The sequence below is a fragment of the Panthera onca genome, chromosome E1 (genome assembly GCF_046562875.1).
Source record: "Panthera onca isolate mPanOnc1 chromosome E1, mPanOnc1 haplotype 2, whole genome shotgun sequence".
NCBI lineage: Eukaryota > Metazoa > Chordata > Mammalia > Carnivora > Felidae > Panthera > Panthera onca.
This window is the reverse complement of record NC_138352.1, coordinates 59,917,011-59,917,592: the sequence shown is the minus strand read 5'-3', so window position 1 is coordinate 59,917,592 and position 582 is coordinate 59,917,011.

Below are 582 nucleotides of genomic sequence, written 5' to 3'. Positions count from 1 at the left end.
CATTTTTTAAAAAATTGTTTTTAATTTTTTTAAGATAATACATACATGTGCTCAGTTTACAAGAAAAGCAGTTTTAATGCATCTTTCCAGAAAAGTTTAGGGCATATATAAGCAGAGTGTGTGTGTGTGTGTGTGTGTTTGATACACAGTCTACAATTTGGCACCTTGATATTTTCACGAAATCGACACAGTCCTCCATCATATGGGTGTGTCACAATCTATTTCACTAGTCCCCTCCTAGTGGGTAGTTCGGTTATGTCAGTCAAACAATGGTGCCTGCAGGAAATATCTCGGTACATATATTTGTCTGCACTTGTGTGTGTAGCCGTAAGACAAGTTTATCAATATGACAATGCTGAGTCAAAGGTTCTGCACTTTTTAAAAGTTTATCTATTTATTTTGAAAGAGAAAGAGAGAGAATGTGTGCCCGGATGCGGGGCTCGATCCCACAAACCATGAGATCGTGACCTGAGCTGAAATCAAGAGTCAGATGCTCAACTGACTGAGCCACCCGGGCACCCCAAAGGTTATGCACTTTTAAATTTGGGGTTGATTTTTGGGAATTTGGATAGATTTGGAATT